Here is a 24,796-nt window from a genome sequence, read left to right on the forward strand (position 1 = left end):
TCACAGGTGGCTGTCCCTTTGATAGTATATGTCTTGCCAGTTACAGGGGTGGAAATGGTGGTGGTAGGAGGGTGCATAGGGCAAGTTTTGCAGGGGGGGATGGTCACGGGGGTAGGAGCGATAGGGTAGGGAGATGGGTAGAGAAGGAGCAGAGGGTCTGCCAAGGATATTGCAGGGATTGGAAGGGCGACAAAATGCAGTTCTAAGTGTAGTGTACAAAATCTCAGACAGAGTGGATCTCATTGCAGGGCATGATTTTAGGAAGGCATGGCCTGATTAATACATTCAAGAACAGGATACTACTGGGTAACAAGTAGTGTGCTCCAGAGTTGTTTTTGGAGGGATCAGCAGAACCAGGATTGGATGTGATGGCCTGGGAAATCCGCTTTTGAGCTAGGCTGTTGGGATAATTATGTTCAGTGAAGGCTGAAGTGAGTATGGTGATGTATTGCTGTAAAGAGTCTGCATCAGAACAAATACATTTGCCTGGAATGCCGAGGCTGTGTGGGAGGGAACGTTTGACATGGAAAAGATGGACACTGTCAGAATGTAAGCACTGTTGTTTCTTGGTAGGTTTGATGTGGACAGAATTGTGCAGCTGGCCTTCAGTGAAATTTAATTAGGAGCAGATATTTAAACAGGCCAGCCTCACTGTGAGTCTGTACAGCAAAGATGTCATCAATGTATTTAAATCAAACCAGGGGCTGAGGGTTTTGGACCCCAGGAAAGCCCCCTCCAAGCAATCCACTGAAAGGTTGGCATAGAAAGGAGTCACCTCAGTTCCCATGGCTGTACCCCTGATCTGTTTGTGTGTCTGCCCCTCAAAGGTGAAGTAATTGTTGGTAAGTGTAAAGTTGATTAAGGAGAGCAAGAAGGATATCATAGGTTTGGAATCAGGTGGGTGTTGACTGAGGAGATGTTCAGCAGCAGACAGACCATGTATGTGTGGGATGTCGGTATAGAAGGGGACGGCATCAACGGTGATAAGTAAGAGTGGTATGGGTATGGATTTCAGATGATCTAGGAAGCAGTTGGTATCTTTAATATAGAAGGGAAGTCTTTGTACTGTGGATTACAGGTGTTGATCAACTAAGGCAGATACACGATCAGTGGGTGCTTTGTAGCTAGCAACTATAGGACGGCCAGGATGTTTGGGTTAGTGGATCTTAGGAAAAAGGTAAAAGGTGGGCGTGCATGGTTTGGGTGGGATAAGAAGTTCTAAAGATTGAGACATAAGTCCATGTGTATGGCCTGAGGTATTTAGGAGGGACTGCAGGTCACTTTGAATCACAGGGATGGGACCCTGATGGCAGATGATGTATGTAGAGGTGTCAGACAGCTGGCATAGACCTTCACTAACGTACTCCTGTCAGTCAAGTACCACAGTGGTAGATCCTTTGTTTGCTGGAAGGTTAATGATGGAGTCATCAGCTTTTAGGGAATGTAGAGCCTGGAGTTCTGCAGAGGACAGGTTAAGGTCATTTTGCAGCCACCTGAGGAAAGGTTGTGAAGGATGTGAGGAGTTCTTAGAAGGCTTGTAAGGGATGATTGTGAGATAGTGGTGGTGGATCAAGTTGGGATTGTGGTGGGAACTGTTCAGGGCAGGGTTCAGTGTCAGATTTGCTGTTGGAATTGTTTTGAGTGTTTTGGGATTGGGTTGCAAATGATATTTCCAGTTGACATTACATATAAAGGAAAGTAGGTCTTTCACCACGGCAGCATAGTTAAATGCAAGTTTAGGGCTCAAAGTAAAACCCTTGGATAATGTACACTCCTGGAAATTGAAATAAGAACACCGTGAATTCATTGCCCCAGGAAGGGGAAACTTTATTGACACATTCCTGGGGTCAGATACATCACATGATCACATTGACAGAACCACAGGCACATAGACACAGGCAACAGAGCATGCACAATGTCGGCACTAGTATAGTGTATATCCACCTTTCGCAGCAATGCAGGCTGCTATTCTCCCATGGAGACGATCGTAGAGATGCTGGATGTAGTCCTGTGGAACGGCTTGCCATGCCATTTCCACCTGGCGCCTCAGTTGGACCAGCGTTCGTGCTGGACGTCCAGACCGCGTGAGACGACGCTTCATTAAGTCCCAAACATGCTCAATGGGGGACAGATCCGGAGATCTTGCTGGCCAGGGTAGTTGACTTACACCTTCTAGAGCACGTTGGGTGGCACGGGATACATGCGGACGTGCATTGTCCTGTTGGAACAGCAAGTTCCCTTGCCGGTCTAGGAATGGTAGAATGATGGGTTCGATGACGGTTTGGATGTACCGTGCACTATTCAGTGTCCCCTCGACGATCACCAGTGGTGTACGGCCAGTGTAGGAGATCGCTCCCCACACCATGATGCCGGGTGTTGGCCCTGTGTGCCTCGGTCGTATGCAGTCCTGATTGTGGCGCTCACCTGCATGGCGCCAAACACGCATACGACCATCATTGGCACCAAGGCAGAAGCGACTCTCATCGCTGAAGACGACACGTCTCCATTCGTCCCTCCATTCACGCCTGTCGCGACACCACTGGAGGCGGGCTGCACGATGTTGGGGCGTGAGCGGAAGATGGCCTAATGGTGTGCGGGACCGTAGCCCAGCTTCATGGAGACGGTTGCGAATGGTCCTCGCCGATACCCCAGGAGCAACAGTGTCCCTAATTTGCTGGGAAGTGGCGGTGCGGTCCCCTACGGCACTGCGTAGGATCCTACGGTCTTGGCGTGCATCCGTGCGTCGCTGCGGTCCGGTCCCAGGTCGACGGGCACGTGCACCTTCCGCCGACCACTGGCGACAACATCGATGTACTGTGGAGACCTCACGCCCCACGTGTTGAGCAATTCGGCGGTACGTCCACCCGGCCTCTCGCATGCCCACTATACGCCCTCACTCAAAGTCCGTCAACTGCACATACGGTTCACGTCCACGCTGTCGCGGCATGCTACCAGTGTTAAAGACTGCGATGGAGCTCCGTATGCCACGGCAAACTGGCTGACACTGACGGCGGCGGTGCACAAATGCTGCGCAGCTAGCGCCATTCGACGGCCAACACCGCGGTTCCTGGTGTGTCCGCTGTGCCGTGCGTGTGATCATTGCTTGTACAGCCCTCTCGCAGTGTCCGGAGCAAGTATGGTGGGTCTGACACACCGGTGTCAATGTGTTATTTTTTCCATTTCCAGGTGTGTAGATACTTTGAGGGGGGGGAGTGCTTTGGAAGAGAGATTGAGAACTCTGTACTGTTATGAGTTATACTGGTGTAGGAGGCAGTGGTGAAGGCTGTGGGATGTTAAGCAGATTGGCCAAGCTTGGTTTGTAGGAGAGGGGCTGTTTGGGGAGCTGTAGAGGGACAGGAAGGGAAACACCACTGTTGAGGTAGTTTAGGAGAAGGTGGGATATCTTTTTGAGGTGATGTCTGGCATATTGTTGCAGTCTGAAGTTGGCCTGGCAGATGATACCATCCAAGGAAACATGAGAGGCAGATAACTGCAGGAATCTGTAGGAGGAGAGAAGTCTGGTGGAATGGAAACTGGCAGATGAGGCATATAGGTCACAGATTAGTCAGATATTGTTGTAGTTGAAACTGTAAAAGAGGCTGGTATAGAGTAGGATTGCATCCAGAAACAGGAACTTTCAATGTTAGGCCTTTGCTGGGACCAGCAGGTTTCAATAAACAGAATGAGGGACCTTAAATGTTGGGAGTGGCAAAAACGAGTGGCAGAGGGGGGGGGGGGGGGGGCTCAGATGGGAAGGAGTATATAGAGGGTCTATAGAAGGATGATGTTCTTGAGGACAATATTATGGAAATGGAAGAGGATGTAGATGAAGATGAAATGGGAGATACGATACTGCATGAAGAGTTTGACAGAGCACTGAAAGACCTGGGTTGAAACAAGGCCCCGGAAGTAGACAACATTCCATTAGAACTACTGACAGCCTTGGGAGAGCCAGTCCTGACAAAACTCTACCATCTGGTGAACAAGATGTACAAGACAGGGCAAATACCCTCAGTCTTCAAGAAGAATATAATAATTCCAATCCCAAAGAAAGCAGGTGTTGATAGATGTGAAAATTACCGAACTATCAGTTTAATAAGTCACAGCTGCAAAATACTAACGGGAATTCTTTACAGACAAATAGAAAAACTGGTAGAAGCCGACCTCGGGGAAGAACAGTTTGGATTCTGTAGAAATGTTGGAACACATGAGGCAATACTGACCTTACGACTTATCTTAGAAGAAAGATTAAGGAAAAGCAAACCTACGTTTCTAGCATTTGTAGACTTAGAGAAAGCTTTTGAAAATGTTGACTGGAATACTCTCTTTCAAATTCTGAAGGTGGCAGGGGTAAAATACAGGGAGCGAAAGGCTATTTACAATTTGTACAGAAATCAGATGGCAGTTATAAGAGTCGAGGGGCATGAAAGGGAAGCAGTGCTTGTGAAGGCAGTGAGACAGGGTTGTAGCCTCTCCCAATGTTATTCTATCTGTATATTGAGCAAGCAGTAAAGGAAACAAAAGAAAAATTCAGAGTAGGTATTAAAATCCATGGAGAAGAAATAAAAACTTTGAGGTTCGCCAATGACATTGGTTTTCTGCCAGACACAGCAAAGGACTTGGAAGAGCAGTTGGATGGGATGGACAGTGTCTTGAAAGGAGGATATAAGATGAACATCAACAAAAGGAAAACGAGAATAATGGAATGTAGTTGAATCAAGTCAGGTGATGCTGAGGGAATTAGATTAGGAAATACGACACTTAAAGTAGTAAAGGAGTTTTGCTATTTGGGGAGCAAAATAACTGATGATGGTTTAAGTAGAGAGGATATAAAATGTAGACTGGCAATGGCAAGGAAATTGTTTCTGAAGAAGAGAAATTTGTTAACATCGAGTATAGATTTAAGTGTCAGGAAGTCATTTCTGAAAGTATTTGTATGGAGTGTAGCCATGTATGGAAGTGAAACGTGGACGATAAATAGTTTAGACAAAAAGAGAATAGAAGCTTTCGAAATGTGGTGCTACAGAAGAATGCTGTAGATTAGATGCGTAGATCACATAACTAAAGACGAGATATTCAATAGAATTGGGAAGGGGAGTTTGTGGCACAACTTGACAAGAAGAAGGGACCGGTGGGTAGAACATGTTCTGAGGCATCAAGGGATCACAAATTTAGCATCGGAGGGCTGCGTGGAGGGTAAAAATCTTAGAGGGAGACCAAGAGATGAATACACTAAGCAGAAGGATGTAGGTTGCAGTAAGTACTGGGAGATGAAGAAGCTTGCAGAGGATAGAGTAGCATGGAGAGCTGCATCAAACCAGTCTCAGGACTTAAGACCACCTCAGAAAAATTCGCACGGAAATATTAAGAATGGACAATAGTTAACAATAGGCACTGAGTGGGTGAGAACTTCTCACCGCAAAAGTGGTTTATATGATACAAAAAAATGATTGGAAAAGAAATAAATAAGAAAAAAAAATGATAGGGAAATGCGGGAAAGGAGATAAAATTTTAAAAGCCGTCCAGACAGAAAGAGGATGTCACAGGAGATAACGTAAACTACATTGCTTAACAAATAAAGTAATGTAGGAGACTGCCTCCCAGACCAGTAATAACTCATATCTGACAACACTGCAGTGTTCTCAACCTCTCGCCCAAAGCCCCCACCCCCTGCACCCCTGAATTATCTGTATTATGCAAGGATCTCACTTTCAGCCCTAAACATGCATTTGCCCATGCTGCTTTGGTGAAGGACCTACTTTCCTTTACACATAATGTCAACAGGAAATATCACTTCCCAACCCAATCCCAAAACTTTTCTAACAGCAAACCTGACATTAACCCTGCCTTGAACAGTTCCCACCATGAACCCAACCTGATTCACCACCAGTGTCTCACAGTCATCCCTTACCTGCCTTACATCCAGCATTGCTTCACAAGCTTTCCTCAGGTGCCTACAACATGACCTTAAACTGTCCTCTGCAGAACTCCAGGCTCTACATTCCCTAAAAGCTGATGACTCCATCATTAACCTCCCAGCAAACAAAGGATCTACCACTGTGGTACTTGACTGACAGGAGTACGTAAGTGAAGGTCTACGCCAGCTGTCTGACACCTCTACATACAACATCTGCCATCAGGATCCCATCCCTGTGATTCAAAGTAACCTGCAGTCCCTCCTAAAAACATCAGGTTCCTCACAAGAACTTAAACCTCAATCCACACTATCTCTTACCTTATTCCTGAGATCCATAAACACAAACATCCTCACCATCCTATAGTTGCTGGCTTCAAAGCACCCACCGAACGTATATCTGCCTTAGTTTATCAACACCTGCAACCCGTAGTACAAAGACTTCCCTCCTATACCAACCGTTTCCTACATAGTCTGAAATCTGTGCCCATCCGACTCACACCACACACCTTGCTTGTGACCACTGATGCTCTATACCAACATCCCCCATGTACATGGTCTGTTTGCTGCTGAACATTTCCTTAGTCAATACCCACCTGATCCCAAACCTATGATATCCTTCTTGCTCTCCTTAACCAACTTCATACTAACCAACAATTACTTCACCTTTGAAGGGCAGACATAGAAACACATCAGGGGTATGCCCATGGGAACCAGGATGGCTCCTTCCTATACCAACTTTTCATGGGTCACTTGGAAGGGGCCTTCCTGGGGATCCATTAGCCTTCAGCCCATTTATGACACCTTTGCTGTATAGACTCATGGTGAGGCTGACCTGTAAAAATTCCTGAACTCTAAATACCCTCCCCCAATTAAAGCACATGTGCCTATTCCAAATCCCATGCCACTTTCCTTGATGTTGATCTCATCCTCACCAAACGCCAGATACATACTTCTGTCCACATTGAACCTACCAATAAGCAACAGTACTTACATTCTGACAGTTGCTATCCTTTCCATATCAAATGTTCCCTCCATACAGCTTTGGCATTAAAGCCAAACATATTAGTTCGAATGCATACTCTTTACAGCAATACACCGCCATTCTCACTTCAGCCTTCACTAGATGTAATTATCCCAACAGCCTAGTTCAAAGGCAGATTTCCAGGGCCATCACATCAAATCCTGGTTCTGCTGATCCCTCCAAAAAATCAACTTCGGTGTACACCACTTGTCACCCAGTATTATCCTGGTCTCGAATGTATTAATCAGCTACTAACACGAGGCCACGCCTTCCTAAAATCATGCCTGCAATGAGATCCATTCTGTCTGAACTTTTGCACACTACACCTAGAACAGCATTTCGTCGCCTTCCCAATCTCCGCAATATCCTTGTCAGACTGTCTGCTCCTTCTGCACCCATCTCCCTACCCTATGGCTCCTACCCCTGTGATCGTCCCCCCTGCAAGACTTGCACCATGCATCCAGCCCTGTAACTGGCAAGACATTTACTGTCAGAGGGACAGCCAGCTGTGAAACGACATGTCATATACCATCTGTTAAGTAAACACTCTTTGCTCTTTTCCATTGGCATAACTACCACTCAGCTATCAGTCAGGATGAATGGTGGAGGGTGTATACAGGAAACACACAATACCCTGTTGCTGAGCACACTGTGAAACATGACAATCGTGACTTCGCCGCCTGTTTCACCACACGTGCCATCCAGATTCTTTCCCCAGACACCAGTTTCTCAGAACTCCACAGGTGGGAACTAGCATCAGAACACGTCCTTGGTTCTCACCACCCACATGGCCTTAATTTACATTAATTTCTTCCGTCTCAGCATTTCTTCACAATAACTACTCTTTTCTTCACTCCATTTTAGTTTTCTTCGTCTTTCATTTTTGGACCTGTCTGTTTTTTTTGCCATCCCCCCTCCCACCTCTGTTACATACAATTCAGTTAGCTTTTCACTCTTATTAACTCATTAATGATGTTTTAGTGGTAATCTCTGTCTTGCATACTACCCTGCCTCCCACCTTTAAACTCTCAGATTTTGAAATCTTGTGCAGGACAGTCCCCAATAATCAGTCTTTCCTTCCTGTAAGCCTCCTCTGGCACAGGGCTCTGGGTGACGTTTCCGAACTGTACCCCTTTCCCTTAACCTCTCCAGTCATTTTCCTTCACTCCTCTTCCTTGCCCTTAAACTCGTCTGCCAGAAGAAGAAGCCACTGGCTCCAAAAGCTTGTAAGAGTTAAACCCTTTTGTGTGTGTGTGTGTGTGTGTGTGTGTGTGTGTGTGTGTGTGTGTGTGTGTGTGTGTGTGTCCCTGCCGCCGCTTGGTGAGTAGACTTTCTTTTATCTTTTCATGTAATTCTTTGTAAGAACCAAAACTCCATGATGGACTGTAAGAATACTAGGCAAAGGATAGTCACTACTCATCACATAGCGGAGATGCTGAGTCGTAGATAGGCACAACAAAGAGACTCTCACAAATAAAAGCTTTCGGCCAGTAAGGCCTTTGGCAAAAACAGACACAGACACAATGCAAACGTAACTCACACATGTATGACTGCAGTCACAGGCAATTGAGGCCACACTGTGAGCAGCAGCACCAGTGCATGATGGGAGTGGTGACTGGAGGGGGGGGGGGGGGTAAGGAGGAGGCTGGGGCAGGGAGGGGACAGAGAGTAGGGTAAGGGATAAGTGATGTTTGTGAGCGAACTGGAGTAAATGGTGGTGGTGGTGAGCCATGACGTAAGAGGTTGGGAACAGGGGTTGTGTAAGGATGGACAGATATATTGTGTAGGTTTGGTGGACAGTGGAATACCAATGTGGGAGGGGTGGGAAGGATAGTGGGCAGGACGATTCTCATTTCAGGGCACAAGGAGACGTAGTCGAAACCCTGGCAAAGAATGTAATTCAGTTGCTCCAGTCCTGGGTGGTATTGAGTTATGAGTGGAATGCTCCTCTGTGGCCGGATGGTGGGACTTTGGGAGGTGGGAGACTGGAAAGATAAAGCATGGGATATTTGTTTTTCTACAAGGTTCGGAGGATAATTACAGTCTGTGAAGGCTTCAGTGAGACCCTCAGTGTACTTCGAGAGAGACCGCTCAACACTGCAGATGAGACAGCTAGGGGTGGCTAGGCTCTATGGAAGGGACTTCTTGGTATGGAACGGGTGGCATCTGTTGAAGTGGAGGGATTGCTGTGGTTAGCAGGTTGGACATGTACAGAGGTACTGATTTAGCCATCTTTGAGGTGGAGGTCAACATCTAGGAAGGTGGCTTGTTGGATTGAGTAGGGTCAGGTGAAGCAAATGAGGGAGAAGGTGTTGAGGTTCTGGAGGAGTGTGGATAGGGTGTCCTTACCCTCGAACCAGTTTGCAAAGACGTCATCAGAGAATCTGAACCAGATGAGGGGTTTAGGATTCTGGGTGTTTAGGGAGGATTTCTCTACATGGACCATGAATAGGTCGGCATAGGATGGTGCCATGCGGATGGCCATAGCCGTACCCCAAATAAGTTTGTAGGTAATGCTGTCAAAGGAGAAGTAATAGTGGGTGAGGATATAGTTGGTCATGGTGATTAGGAAGGAGGTTGTTGGTTTGGAATTCATCGGGTTTTGGGAAAGATAGTGTTCGATAACGGTAAGGCCGTGGGCATTAGGGATGTTAGTGTAAAGGGAGGTGGCATCGATAGTGATGAGCAAATCAACGTGTGGTCAGGGATAGGAACTGTGGAGAGCTGGTGGAGGAAATGGTTGGTATCTTTTATATGGGGGGGGGGCGCGCGAAGAGGTTCCAGGCTGCAGGTGTTGATCTACTGAGCCATGCGCGGCTCATGTTCGTGCTGTTTATTACTTGACATCTTGTCTTTGCAGTACTGCCGTCCCGTTTCTTACTTGATTTACTGGCGTCACTATGTTGCTGGCTTGCCTGACCGTGAATGGCAGCAGCAGCACTTATCGGTAAGAGCACTCTCATACTATCTTTGGAGCGACTGCTAGTATTTCCGAGTCATAGTGAGTCGGGAGTTCAGTCAGGATGGAGCTCCAGTAAGGTCTGCACAGCCAGTACTCGCCGACTGCTGGTGAAACACATGCACTGTCCGGCAGAAGGAGACTTGAGCGGGGATGACTATTGGTTGGTCGTTTGGTCAGTCACCTCATCGAGTGACGTGTATTTAGTCTTCTGACCGTTTCAGGGCCCCTTCAATTGGTCATCTTGTGGGACTCGGGTCGGTTCCTTCCTTGTGCAGAGATGTCGGGTGGCCAATGGGTCGGTGTTCCCTCTGAATGGTTGGGTCCGAGCCAGCGTCTCTGGGTCATCGTGTGTCTGAGTTGTGAACGGACATCAAGGGAGCTGGGACAGAGCAGTGGTAAGGTCCAGACAGCCACGACTCGCCCAACAGTTGCCGACACACGACTTGAGTGGGCACGACCTTGGTTGGTCGTTCGGTCGGTCGTCTCATGACGTGTATTTGGTCACGAACCACTTCTGGGTTCTCCGTGTGTGTCGAATTGTGATTCGTGCCTGTTGTTCCACAGTCACTGGTTTTAGTATTGTTCCAGTTGTTTGTGGAAGTGTTTCATCGAACCGAGTGTAGCTCGTGTGGTTTGACTGAGCAGCTATTTTAAAGCTGTCTGCATGCTGCAGGCGGTCGGTCGGTCGGGAAGGAGCAGCAAGGAAGTCTCTGAGAAGCAAGCGTGGGGCCCGGACCGCTGGCGGCGTGCACACACTGTCGCATCGTGATGCGCTAGCTGTGAGAGCGATAAAGTTCGTTGCCAAATGGACCTGGATGCTGAACCATTCGATTATTTAACTTCAATTCGTGGTTGCCTGTCTTACCTCACCTTCAGTTTGAGCTACCTTCTCAGATCAACCATTGGAACACTTCTGAGCACCATTGTTCTGTTGTTTTTAGATTGTGATTTTCTTTTAGTCTCAAGTACTGTGTGAGGCCTACAGCTGTCTATTAATTTAGTTTGCTTCAATTTTAAAATAAAACGGCATGAACACGAGCTGTGCTCGGCTCAACCTCCCCCCCCTCAAACATTAACCCGGGGATCACATGCCAAAATTAAATTGATCGGCAGCTCCTTAACAAAAGCAAAAGGCAATGGCCATGAGAAGTCACAAGCGAGACACTCGCTCGGGCCCATCCATGCAGAGGAAACACTTGCCCACTGGCCACAAGGCATTCCTGCAGGAAGAAGGTACTGAGCTAAGCCTCACAAGATGAACAACTTCAAAAACTATTCAAAGTTGACAACAAAAAGAGCTACCAGAAATTAAGGCAATAAGATGATGTCTTGGAACTAATGCATTAACTGTGCCCGGACCCCTGTCTAATTGACTGTCACTAGGTTGAGTGCCTTCAGCTAACTTAAATTAAGGATTCAAGATCGATTAGTTAAAACTTATCTAAAAAAAAGGAAATTTTGCTTTATTTGAAATCTTTGTTATTCAGGCCTTAAGCCTCCAATGTTTAGTATGTGGCCTTCAGCTGAACTTTTACGTCAAATATTTTAAGATAAGGTCTTCTGCTGTCTCAAAATTAAAATTTGAAAATTCACTTGTTTGAAACTTCTTGAAGTTTTCTTCTCTATCTGAAATGGTTTGAATCCTTTTAAGGGCATGTGTGATTAAGTGTTTTTAGGAAAATAAAGTTTGTGTATTTTGTCCAACTGACAGTAACTAATTTTGGCCCCTTTCCACAACCATAACCTGATCCACTCTGTTCTGCAAATCCAGATTTCATCTACAAGAGGAGGGATTTTCTCAGTGGGGGCACAGTAACCGGCCACAATGGGGCATCCTGTGTGGCTGGGTTTATGGACTTTGGGAAGCATGTAGAAGGTACGAGTGTGGGGAGTGGTGGTGGTGGTGGTGGTGGTGGTGGTGGTGGTGGTGGGGGGGGGGGGGGGGGACACAGATGAACATCTTCTGGGATGAGCCTAAGGATTTGAGGAGTGACTGGAGATCTTCCTGGATTTGTGGAATGGGGTCACTATGGCAAGGTTTGTACGTGGAAGTATTTGACAGGTGGAGGAGTCCTACTGCCACGTAATCATTGTGGTTCAAAACAACAATAGTGGAGTCTTTGTCTGCATATAGGATTATAAGGTCAGGATCAGATCTTAGATGGTGGACTGTGATTCTTTCTGCAGATATAAGTTTGCGTGTTGGGGGATTTGGGGTATCTTCCTAGGTGTTCACTTCCACCTTCTAACAACCCTACCACAACAAAGGTCAAAAATTAATTATGATTGTAGTGTTGTTCACGCTGCCAAATACTGCATTTTTGGGCAACAACAAAGTTATATTATGTGGCAAGTGTCACTAGAGCACAGTTATTAAAGTCATTTCTTGAAATAATGGATAAACTAGGCACTATCTTTTCGTGTTTCCCACACTGGTCTCGTTGTGAACTCGTGGCTCGTCGAAAATCTAGGTAGTGATGATTCCAAGCTCGGATGCAAAGAGGCCTAGGTGTTATTCTGCGATATTCAAAAGTTTTATAGATGTGTTTCATAAACCATTCTTGAAGATTAAACTTCTGCAAGTTAGGACAATGGTGATGTAAAAAAGTAATCAGCACTCCGAATTTAAGTTACACTTCTTTTTTACTACTTTTGTTGCAACATCACTTCACAATATAAAACATACTTGAAAATATCTTCCTCACTGTTAAAGTTCACATTTCATAAACTGACTACAATTTGCGTCTTTTCAACATGACGACCAAGACTTGACTCTCTAATAACCGCTTACGTGCCCAAAAATCAGAGTTACAAGTACGACATAGTGACAAAAGAAAGAATACACACAAGAATAATATCATTGCAATATAAACATGTCGATGTATCAAAGTACTTCTAAATTAATGAAATCAAATCTGAATGATGTCACAGAGATATGTTGACTATTTTACAGAACCACAGTAGAATATTGCTGGTATCGAGAGGTTGAGGTGAGGTGTGGTAATGGTTACGTTAATTCAAGAACCATTACAACCTCAAAGATGGCTAAATCAGTACCTCCATCCATATCAAACCTACTAACCACCAGCAATACCTCCACTTCAACACATGCCACCCGTTCCATATCAAGAAGTCCCTTCCATACAGCCTAACCACCCGTGGTTGTCTCATCTGCAGTGTCGAGCGGTCTCTCTCGAAGTACACCGAGGGTCTCACTGAAGCCTTCACAGACCATAATTACCCTCCCAATCTTGTACAGAAATAAATCTCCCGTGCTTTATCTTTCCAGTCTCCTACATCCCAAAGTTCCACTGTCTGGCCACAGAGGAGCATTCGCCTCACAACTCAATATCACCCAGGACTTGAGCAGTTAAATTACATTCTTCGCCAGGGTTTCGACTACCTCTTGATGTGCCTGAAATAAAGGTGTCATGCCTACTATGCTTCCTACCCCTCCCACAGTGGTATTCCACTGTCCACCAAATCCATACAATATACTCGTCCATTCCTACACAGTCCCTGCTCCCAACCTCTTACCTCATGGCTCTTACCCCTGTAATAGACCTAGGTGTGCTCCAGTCCAGTCACTAACATCACCTATCCCATCAAAGGCAGGGCTACATGTGAAAGCAGTCATGTGGCCTACAAGCTAAGCTGCAACCGCTGTGCTGCACTCTATGTAGGTATGACAACCAACAAGCTGTCTGTCCACATAATGACCACCGACAAACTGTGGCCCAGAAATAACTGGACCACCCGGTTGCTGAGCACGCTGCCAAAGATGACACCCTTCATTTCAATGACTGCTTCACAACCTGTGCCATATGGATCCTCAAGCTTTTCTGCATTGCACTGATGGGAACTTTCCCTGCAATATATCCTACATTCCTATAACCCTCCTGGCCTCGCATTTGTTAGTCAGTGTCCTCACACATGCAGCCCCTTCCCTGTTCCCATTCCAGCACTACACAGCCCTCATTCCACCCTGTCTTTCTAGTTCTCCCCATCCCTCTACCCACTTCTCACCTTCCCTCCGGCTAACCTACAGCACTTCACTGTCCGCCACCCCCACCCTACTATCCCTCCCCCTCCCCCTCCCCCTTCCCAGCCCCAGCTGCCTCCTTATCACCACCCAGTTGCCACTCTCATAACCCCACTGGTGGTGTGTGTGTGTGTGTGTGTGTGTGTGTGTGTGTGTGTGTGTGTGTGTGAGAGAGAGAGAGAGAGAGAGAGAGAGAGAGAGAGAGAGAGAGAGAGAGAGGGGGGGGGGGAGGGGTCTGTCGTCTATTTCTGACAAAGGCCTTACTGGCAGAAAGCTTTATTTATGACAGTCTCTCTGTTGTGCCTATCTGCAACTCAACATCTCCACTACATTGTGAGTAGCGACTTTCCTTTCAAATTATGTAAATCTTCAGTGTTTCTTAACTGATGACAGCAGGAAAATGGGCCTTTAGTTTTCTATGTCTTCTGCATGACCTTTCTTTAGCAAGAGCACAGTTTTTGCCTGTTATCAACATTCTTTAAGTTGCCTGCTGTGAATGATTCAATTACTATGTTAAAGGGAGAACACACATACTTACTGGCTTCATGTTCTGTGAATGGTAATTGCATAATTGTACTTACTGCATAATTATTTATAGGTTGTATTTGTTCTTGTACATTTTTGTTAATTCTTCTCCAAAACTTGAGAAATGTTCATTCACCAAGTCCGCCAGTTGGTGTGGATCATTTATTACTTTATTCCCCAGCATAACAACATACTGATACGTATGTTATGCTTTTGTTTGACTCTCCCAGTCCCCTGACATCTGAGACTGCTTTGCTTTTATTCTCTGAACTTAATATTGTCTTGTTATTATATGATTTTTTTCCCCCACCAATTAGCACCTTCACATATATTTATAATAGAAGGAAACATTCCACGAAGGAAAAATATACCTAAAAACAAAGATGATGTGACTTACCAAATGAAAGTGCTGGCAGGTCGACAGACACACAAACGAACACAAACATACACACAAAATTCAAGCTTTCGCAACAAACTGTTGCCTCATCAGGAAAGAGGGAAGGAGAGGGAAAGACGAAAGGATGTGGGTTTTAAGGGAGAGGGTAAGGAGTCATTCCAGTCCCAGGAGCGGAAAGACAAGGTATATATATATATATATATTTATATTTATTTTTCTGTACCTATGGCAGAGGTGTAAGAAGTCTGGCTGATCATTACATTTAAATGGAAGTGAGATACTTAGGGATCTAGGAGGATTGAAAATACCTGCTCTTATCCATTTGTGTGTAGTTCTGAAAATGTCTTTTCGAAGTTCAATATAAATAATGTTGAGAACAGAGCTTTCACATTACTATTGGTTTCTCTACAAACTTTGGTTTACTGATTCTCATGAAAAACCTTACACTTTGACTTCGAATAAAAGTCTTTTTTTAGATCTGTAGTTAAGAAATTTTTTCCATACTTGACTTTGCTGCTGTTAGAAAGAAATTGTCACAGTACATGATCTTTTACAGCTACATCACACTTTTCTCTGTCCATATTTATGACTGTATAGTTCACTTCAATGCTACTACACTTAATCTTGTTGCACTGTTGAGTGATATGGACATGCTGAAACTTAAGAATGTTTTGAGGTGTTACTAGTTTCAACTGAGATATTTGTGTGTAAATGTCCATAAAAATTATGTTGCCTTTTTACTTTAGTCTATGGATTTCTGTTATTTTATTAATAAAAGTATGCATACTCCCATTAGGTAACTGATACACAAATCATCAATTTTTTTCTTGATGTCAAATGCTGTTTATTCAATTGCTGGTATTTCGAAGTTTCTCTCTTCACACACTGTACTACAGGCAACCACGCATACTTGTTATCACCGATTTTGTCTAAATTTATGGAATAGATAGGGTGTGACAAAAAATTAAAGTGGCAAAAGTGGAAGCTCCAGATGGCCAAACGCTCAGAGAAAATTGCATTATTTGGCACAGTTCAGGCAATGCATGGGCCATTTATGTTAGCATAGTTACCAGACCGTGGCTGGCGCAGTGTAAGGAATACAGAACAGCAATCCGAGTATCATTGGTTAAGAGTCGTCGTGCAGAAACTTTTGCTTTAACTTCAATTTTTATTTTACTTACACTGTAAATGAGCCAAAACAATGCTCAGTATGTTGCAGTAGTTAAAATTTTCGTAAGAGGCTCGAAAAGTTAAGGCAAAGAAGAATTTTGAAGCAAGGATCTGAAAAACAGTGTACAAGTTCGTGGCCAAATATAGGAATGGCATCATTACTTGATCCAAATCTTCACACAAAAATCTCCATACAAAAACTTTTTACTGATGTGATGAAGCCCTACGTGCAGGTGAATAAATTAACTCTGTACAAGGTGGCAGCCAATCGAGGAATATTTTAGGGAACTGGTTTAAATTTTTTTCCCAATGGCACCAGTCACGTCTTTACAAGATATTTCCAACAGTAACATCAGCTGTCTTTCCAAGACACAGGCTCCCTGCCTTTTAGAACTGCGGAAATTCTGTCCGGTTAAAGCTTCTGACAAGAGATGCCTTCAGCTCTCTGTCGAAGTTGCTAGTGCATCGTAGGCAGATCAGGTGCATGGATGCTGGAGAATAGAACATAGTCACGTCCCTCTATGGATCCAGGCCTCGAGTAGAACAGACATCTTTCTGAGGAGGCAGTCTCTCTGGCCACCAACAGGAACTCAACATGAGCAGCCACATCTCCCTGTTGCCCACTTCTTTATTTTATTTGACATTCTAGATTCGCCTATACCTGGCAGCTCCCTACACTTGGTGTGCCCCCACATATCCCGTGTACTGAAATACGAGGTCTGTCTATAAAAAGTATCCCAACCTCTGATTTTCCCGCGCAAAATAGAGACGATAGCGTGGTGCCGCTGTACACAGTGAAGGAAGAGACCTTTATGCGCATGTGTGAATTTTGTCCCCGCCTTCCAGCGCGTCAGTCACTGCCTGTCGGTTGCTGAGTGAGATGCTACACAATGTGTTTGTCGGATTACCGATACTGTCAAGATGACTGAATGTGTTGAGCAGAGATACTGCATCAAATTTTGTCAAAAGCTCGGTGATTATCAAAGCGAAACAATTCATAAGATTCAGCAGGCGTTTGGGGAAGATGTGATGGGTGAAACACAAATTAAGGAGTGGTTCAACCGATACAAAAATGGCCGCACATCAGCGAAAAGTGACCAGCGTTCTGGCAGGCCCCAAACTGCTCGGACAGCAGCTGTTGTCGAGAGGGTGGAAAATTTGGTGATGGCAGATCGTCGTTTGACCGTGCGGGAGATTGCCCGAGAGGTTGGAGCGAGTAAAGATTCTGCACATGCAATTTTGCATGATGATTGAACATACACCGAGTGGCTGCAAAATTCGTGCCAAAGTTGTTGTCGCTGGAACAAAAAGACCTCCATTTTGACGTTGCATGGGACAGTCTGGACACCACCAACACTGATCCTGGGTCTCTGAGCCCGCATCTCGTGGTCGTGTGGTAGCGTTCTCGCTTCCCACGCCCGGGTTGTGTGCTGTCCTTAGGTTAGTTAGGTTTAAGTAGTTCTAAGTTCTAGGGGACTGATGACCATAGATGTTAAGTCCCATAGTGCTCAGAGCCATTTGAACCTGGGTCTCTGAACACCATGATAACCGGAGATGAGTCGTGGGTGTACGGGTATGACCCAGAAACAAAAAGATAGTCATCGCAATGGAAGCACCCAGAGTCTCCGAGGTCCAAGAAAGTGCGGCAGATACGAAGCAAAATCGAGGTGATGCTGACTGTCTTCTTAGATGTCTGTGGAATTGTGCATCACGAATACGCAACAGAAGGACAAACAGTGACAAAGGAGTACTATCAAGATGTTCTCCGGTGACTCTGTGATGCAATTCGGCGCAAAAGACCACATGTGTGGGCGGTGAAAAACTGGCAACTGCATCACGACAATGTCCCTGCACATTCATGCCACTTGATCCAAAATTTCTTGGCCAAACTTGGAATTACAGCCGTTTGACAACCTCCCTACTCTCCAGAAATGGCTCCTTGTGACTTCTGGTTGTTTTCAGAATTGAAGACGCCACTCAAAGGACCCCGTTTTGAGAGTAGAGAAGAGAGAATGCGGAACACGACGACGGAGCTGAACACCATTCCAAAAGATGACTTCTGGAGATGTTTCCGGCAGTGGAACTTTGATAGGGATTAGGGTCCCAACCCCGTCAGGTATTCAAAATATTTTTTCTGTCCAAAGGTCGAATACTTTTTAGACAGGCCTCTTATATGTTCTGGATTTGTCCAAGTTTCCCATTCTTGTTTAACTTCAGGTCTGGGCGCTCACTCTCAACTTCTGGCCAGTCGACCACCTGTATAACTGTGTTAATTGACTCGTCGTGAGGACAAACATATTCACAATTATTCAACAAGATTTTTAGGGGAGCATGAGGAGGAGGATTGCCATAGCGCAGTATGAACGCGATTTTCCCAAATGCACTCTGCCAGTACAAGCCTATAACGTTTGTCTAATCAGCAGGTGAAGAATTTGGTCAGAAAGCTTCAAAACTGCTCACATCCCAGAAGACTGCATCAAAACATATTCAACTGTACACCACCAGATATCCTTGCCAATATTTGAAGAAATGACGCATTACATGCCAAACTTTGCAATGAGAGAGAACCTTTTATGAAAGTAAACCAAATTTCTATTTCTACAGAAACCTTAAAACAACTGCGTGATTGTACCAAATGCGTCATTTGTAACGTGTGCAAGATGCTGAAAAATTACTGCATACTTGTTTTTATAATGAATATCAACCCAGGATGCGTAAATCGCACTATTTAATTTTATATACAAAGTTCTCATGTAAGCTTTAGAGTTCCATTTTGAATTTTTCTTTTTTTTTGCTGATTAAGTAATACAAAAATTGAAAATAAAAAAAGCCCCTGAATAGTGAGTCAAACCGACGACCCTCGATTACTGTTCTGTACTCTTTCTTCTGCGCCAACAGCCACTTGTAAAGTTACTCTAAGCAAGGATAGGAACACAGCAATCAGTTGCAATTCCACTGTTTTTATTATTGTTGCATATCCAGATTTAAGCTATAAATAGCCATCGAGTGCTTTTGAGAGAGAGTTGCAATCGAACAAACTCGCAGCAGTACATGTCACTACGTGATATAGTGACGTGTACTGTTGCGAGTTTGTTGGATTATAGCCCACTCAAAAGCACTGAAGACAGATATTTATGTCTGACATCTGGATATGCAGGAATAATAAAAACCCGTGGAACTGCGACTGATTGCCGTGTGTCCTATCCTTCCTTATAATAGGCTTAAGTCGCCGTGCACGATGATTCCTTACGGAATCAAAGTCACTTAAGTATTTATTCTGGAAGAGATCTACTTCCCCTATATACGACAACAGTTACCCGACTATGTATGGCCCAAGGTCTACTTCCCTACACATCCATGAATCAGCTGTCTTCATCTTCCCTTTACAATCCTCTTTAGGTGTAGGCCCTGCTTAATGAAACTCTGCCTATCGATAGTCCCAGCTGGCACCAAAGTGACACGCGAAGTTTGCTGCCGTCGGGGCCATTTCCAAAATCATTGTATCCCATCACATCAACATAATAAATGAGGTTATGTTGTAGAACTCTACAGCAGTTGCGAATGGTGCACTTTAACTGTTATAGTGGTCCATTAGTCATAGAGTAAAAAAATATTTCAGTATTCCTACTTTTTGTTTACTGGAATTGTGAGAGCCAATATATTATGATGTGAAATGATGAAGAAACAAAATAACTGGCAAGTACTTACATTCAGAAGGCAAAATTAAGGTGCTCCAAAGATACACGTTTAGGGATAGGTTTCAGAAGCATAGGAAAAAGTGGCTAGACATTCACACCCAATGATGAGAAGGAAAGACCAGTTCTTAAAGTTAAACATAATATTTTCACTCTTAAATACTTGAACTGAGAGTGCTGGACTTTATCCTCAAAGGTGCAGCATTTTAAAGAATTCTCAAGTGAATTTTTCTTTTAATATAGTATAGTATTACATTGCACCTTTAAGAACAATCTTTTTGTAATTACCTATTTCCATGTCTAATATTAGTTTTCTCCAACCCATTTTTTTTTTTTTGGGGGGGGGGGGGGTGTATTTCAGTATCTGAAACTACAGTAAGTATCTTGTGGTCATCACCATTCATTTAGCAGTGAAATTAGGAATGGATGACAATTTTGACATACCGAGAAAAATAAACTGCTCATTAGTAATGGTGCTATAGTGCCTATGGTGTTCCAAAATTGTGTAACTAACTAGAAAGATGTTTCACTGAATAACAAGCAAAACATTTTATTCAGAAATGCAAAAGCGCACTTCACCTTTTCTATACATCTGTACTTCAGGAATTCATCGCTGCTTCTTAATTCCTCATAAGCAGCATTTCATGTTTAATAAAAAACACACAGCAGTATTTTTTTTTACTTTTGCATTTGTTATTTATTCAGAAACATTTTTTTAAAAATTATATCACATAAATAATTGTACAATACATATCTTCAATGACAAAACTGTTCAAATAAAGAAAATACAGACATATATGTACACCAATCACACTCTGGATATTTAAGCTATTAGCTTTACAAAATTCTCTGAACATTGAACTTCAATTACATGATGACACTTGATAATGACAGAATTTTATTTGTCATTTGATGCGCACAAAATGTGATATTCTTCCTTGAAGTTACATAAACCAGCAAAAAACATTACACAAACAAGTGTTTCAGATGACTATGAGAGAAAACAAGTTATTAACCTTATTAAAAGACTTTTGCAATTAAGAATAAATGGACAAGCCTGTTCATAAGTAACTCATCAATAGGCGTTCTTATGTAACAAAATTCAGAACAAAATAGTTCTGAACTGAATTCAAAGTTCATTCCATATTTCTGACCGCAGATAGATTTGGTGCTCATGAAAATTTTTGTGCAAGTCCATCACTAAACACTGTATAGGAACATAACACACAATTATTTTATTATTATTTAACAGAGTTCCCCACAATTTGGAATGTTGGATACTGCAAACAAAGCTGATTATCTACGACTACCAGTTGACTGCTACTATGACTGAGGAATATCTACCAGTTGGTCCTACTAGATTCTGAAGGCCTCAAAAAGTGAGAATGTGTCCAGCTAGTGTAAGACGATCTTGACAGCTGGCATGGAAAATCTCAACCTGAAAACCTGCCTTCGTGGGAATGTGGAACACGAGAATTTATATTCTCAGAGTCTCTGAATTTTTGAGGATCTGATAACCTAGCTCTAGATTCATGAGAGTAAAAGGGTCTTGTTCCACAAACCAACATTCTCTGGGTTGCATCAGACCTGAGCCTCTAAATTTGGATTCCTTAAAAGGCGGCTCATTCAAGCCTCTGGAACTGGGACCATGGGATCTCAGTTGATCTGAATCTCGTTTTAGAGTCATGTACCTAGAATCGTGAGACGCAGCATTGTTTGAAATCACATCTCTTGAGATGACAGCTGGTCTGAAACCATCAATTTTCTCTCACAGAGTTCTGGCCACATAACCTATCTTACGAGTTTGCTGACGGTCTGCTTTCCTGACGTCAATCTGAAATGCATCGAGCTCCCTCCACGGTGCTCGGTCCAGTACAATGTAACAGGCTTCTTCTCGGTGTGACTTTTTAGATGGGCCAAATCCAAGCTCACAAGGCTGTTGTGAAGCCAGGACTCTTAGATTTGAGAATCTGCTGTACGGCAGATTCTGTAAACGTACACTCTCGTGCCGAGAGTCGACCTGAAGCTGTAAATTGTGCTTCACAAAATTGAGGAGTGTCCACATTGGCAAATCTGAGCTCACAATGCTGAAGCTGATTATGAGGCACAAATATGGAAATTTGAGGAGGAGGATTTGGACATGAGAACCCAGGTACTGGAGACTGGCACAAAGCACAAGGCCCCGAAGTGGGTACAAGAGAACGTGAAGACTTTGGTGCTGTCAGTAGGCTCTGTCTCTAATTTGCAGGAGGCCGTGCGTCACGCCATTTTGTCAAACTGGAACCGGCTAGCACTTCATATATTCTGACCACAGCATAAATTAACATTCCAGCTACCCTATCAGACGCAGAAGACTCTGAACAGTCAGTGAGTCAATCTGGATTTGACATCAGAACAAACACAACAACTGCAAAGAAAACATTGGAAAACGAGCGAAAAATGTGTGTGAGAAACGAATTGAAAGAACACCACAGTAATTAACAAATATTCAATGCACAGTCTCATAATGCAGAGTTACAATTGGGAGATTTGCTCCATAGACTAGAATATGATTTCATAACTGAAAAAGTCAGAAAATACACCAAATCCATTGTACAGAAAAAGAAAGCCCACAGAAGAGAAAACTAGCTAATCTTGTGAAACAACAGTTACTTCCCAAATTGAACCAAAACAGCTGAAAGACACACACATTCTGCCCACCCTTCCTCAACCGTGCCGATACCACATTCACTGCAAAAGAAGAGGCACTACTCAGCAAAGGATTAAAACACAACGTTCAAGTTTCACTGTATCACAAGAACAGAGAGAAGCTCATCACTAGTACCTCACAGATTTCAACCATCGCCTTTACGAAAAAAAAAAAAAGACATAATAGTAGCCTGCCACAAAATCAACAAAATTATTGAGGAGGAGATCGCAAAACGATTCCCAGCAATCAAGAAAAGAGAAGCAGCCCACACGCGCAATATTGGTAAGAGCTGACGAGAGCAGTGCTGCAACATATGCACAAAAAAACTTCAAGATTTCTTCCGAGCCGACAACATAACAGAAATACCTATATATACAACAGCCAAAATATAAAAAGAAATTCAACACATCTCAAATAACAAACTTCTACTCAAAATCTAAGAAGCGAGAAAAATTGTAGCAATGAGCCCACAAGCATCTTGCCTTAGATCACAACCAAAGATATACAAAAATGGGACCACCAACTACCTTATAGGTAACTGTGGGAACAACCGAACATTCAAGCTCAATAAAAAGCACTTCAAAATTCTTAAAGAAAAAGACACACATTCGATAAATAACAGAACACTTAAAAACACAGCAGAATTTACAGAACATGTCAAAAATATAGAAGTTCTGATGAAGCCACACATGCCTCATGTGACATACAAAGCCTTCATTCCTCTGTGCCAATAGATTCCACACTATACATAATTAATCCCAACCTACAAAAGCACAAAAAAATCCCCTCCACTGACATTACTGAACTAATGGCAATCAGGCAACACGACGGACGGGCGACTCGCGAGGAGCAACAGCTTCTCAATTATCTCAGAGGTCCAGAATATCCAGTGCACTCAGTAATTAATGACTACTTAAGAGGCATTGGTAATTTCGAAACCCAGACGGGATCACACACAAATTCCGTCTAATGAGTCTGCCGTCAAAGACTGAAATTGACAGGATCTCAGGATACTTCGGACGTGTCAATGCGCAAACACATAATCTGTATGAAGGACTTCCATCACCTGGCGTGGCTGTATCTCGTATGATGAGAGATATGATATATACTCGAGACCAGAACGTTGGGACCGATTGGGACCTTCCAGACCAATTGCGCCCTGACCCGTTCCAAGTCGTGAATCCACCAGCACAGAATGATGACGACGAAGAGGATCTAGGTGAGGTTGACTTGCAAGAAGAAGCCTCACTAGATGTGCCCAACGCAGAAGACGGAGATGGGCCACAACCCCAACCAGCACCAGCGCCGCTGCAACCACAACCCCCACAGATGCAGAGGCCCAGGCCTACTGTTAATCTGTTGGGATGGGCAAGAGCGACGCAATTGACTAAGGAGCAGCGTCAAGTTCTTGAAGTGATAGGTATGCCAGAAGAGTTTACCATCGACAACCCCCGGTTTGCAATGAACAATAGATTGTTTGAGGCAATTGCAGCTAGGGTGAGGACGACGCAGAAGAATGTGAAGATTCACACTCTGAAACAATTATTTCAAATTCAACAATAAATTCTACAAACAAACAAATGGCCTAGCAATAGACTCAAACCTTTCTGGTTTGTTAGCTGAAATCTTTATACACAATTTAGAAGACCAAGTCCTGAATTCCAGTCATCACCTGAAAAACATTACCTACAGTTACAGATACATAGATGATACCATCATCTATGTCGCAAAAGACGATATCAATGATCTCAATCAATTATTCCACTCCCCCCCCCCCTCTCTCTCTCTCTCTCTCTCACCCTCCATATCCCTGAATCCCAGCCAAAACTGTTAATTATGTATAACTGTACTACCGCTAGCAACACAATTATTGTAATTAAAGTTCCCAACATGATTATGAAATTCAAGCTAGCTATATAAACTTGACAGTAAAGGATTTTTATCCCTTTTAAAATATTCAGTAACTCAAACTAAGAATGCCACAATCCCTTAAAAATTAGTCCAAATAATGTTATGATATATATTCTATTGTACTTTTAATGTTTCTGTTTTGGTATATATGTTATTTGCACCAAGTTTTTCCAAGATACCATCTTTGTGTACAAAATATGACAGTTTACATGTGATGTGTTACAATAGAGAAAGAAGCCTGTGACTACTGGAGGCATTCTATCTTATTTGTTTATTTTCACCTTCACATATACCGTATACTGGGGTTACTCTGGGACTTGGGACTGCAGGGGTAACATTGGGACTGACGGCTATTTTTCAGTTTTAAATCTCCCTCCGCCACGTAAGAGGCCGACTGGAACGTTAGCGTGTGCTGCTATCTTGCGGCCGTATTCGAAAGCTTTCTCCCCGCCACCGCAGGGCATTGC

The sequence above is a fragment of the Schistocerca cancellata genome, chromosome 11 (genome assembly GCF_023864275.1).
Source record: "Schistocerca cancellata isolate TAMUIC-IGC-003103 chromosome 11, iqSchCanc2.1, whole genome shotgun sequence".
Classification (NCBI taxonomy): Eukaryota; Metazoa; Arthropoda; class Insecta; order Orthoptera; family Acrididae; genus Schistocerca; species Schistocerca cancellata.